Here is a 1,185-nt window from a genome sequence, read left to right as displayed (position 1 = left end):
CAGGACTTAAGAAAAGGACAAACATGGCCCGAACGGGAAGGGTCTGTGAGGAGTGAGGGCTGGGAAGTGGGGGTGCCCCTGTACCAGGGAACGCTGGGTAATTAACGAACCCCAAATTGTGGGGGCAGCGCTGGCGAGGCTGGCATTGCCGTGGGGCAGGGCAAGAGCAGCGACTTGGAGAGCAGGGTTCAGGGGTCCCTGCTGCGAGGAGTGAGCCCGGGGCTTACCACGGTAAAACAAGCGATGGTGAAACGGTGCTGGGTCAGGGAGAGAAGCTGGGAGGCGCTGCCTGGGAGGGGTGCGAGCGCCCGGCTGTTTTCAGAGGGCCTGCTTGGTGGCACTGACGCAATTGGTGATCATGTGGGGAGTCACAACAGACACGAGGAGCAGCGGAGCTGTCTGTGGGCCGGGATGATTGGAGCAGGGGAACCGTAGTAATTAGTGCAATTAAGCTCTGAAAGCCCTTCCTCCTAAGTCAGCTCTCAAGTGAGGGGCGGGAGATCTGTGGCGCATGTTAGCGAGCCTGCAGCCGCCTGACAGAGCCGAGATTGGGGCAAGGCTGGCACTGAGCGAGGGTTTTCTATGTGGAGATGTGGGTTATGGGGCACCGGGAGGGTTTGCTGTGCTGGGGAGGGGGATGTGGAGAAGGGGGTGGAGAGCAGAGACCCTGCTTCATGAGAGGGGATTTCAAAAGGACCCCAGGGTGGGCAGCAGATGCTTCCATCAGCCCCGCTGCCGGGGGCTCGTCCAGGCAGGGACCCCCTGGTTGTGCCCTTGATGCCCGCGCTGGGTGCATCCTCCGCAGCTCCTCCACCTGGGCACTGCAGCAGGGGGGGCTGCTGCGGGACGGTGCGAGTGGGGCTGACCCGGTGGTCCCAGAGCGATGATCCGGGACCTCGTCCCTCTGCTCTGTGGTCGGGTGTTTCGGCAGAGGCACCCAGCCCCGTGTCCTGCCAGCGTCCTGGGCGTCACTGCTTGCGTTGTCGCTGGGTGCATCCTCCGCAGCTCCTCCACCTGGGCACTGCAGCAGGGGGGGCTGCTGCGGGACGGTGCGAGTGGGGCTGACCCGGTGGTCCCAGAGCGATGATCCGGGACCTCGTCCCTCTGCTCTGTGGTCGGGTGTTTCGGCAGAGGCACCCAGCCCCGTGTCCTGCCAGCGTCCTGGGCGTCACTGCTTGCGTTGTC

Source organism: Mesitornis unicolor, unplaced genomic scaffold, assembly GCF_000695765.1.
Source record: "Mesitornis unicolor isolate BGI_N332 unplaced genomic scaffold, ASM69576v1 scaffold28725, whole genome shotgun sequence".
Classification (NCBI taxonomy): Eukaryota; Metazoa; Chordata; class Aves; order Mesitornithiformes; family Mesitornithidae; genus Mesitornis; species Mesitornis unicolor.
This window is presented reverse-complemented; position numbering follows the sequence as displayed.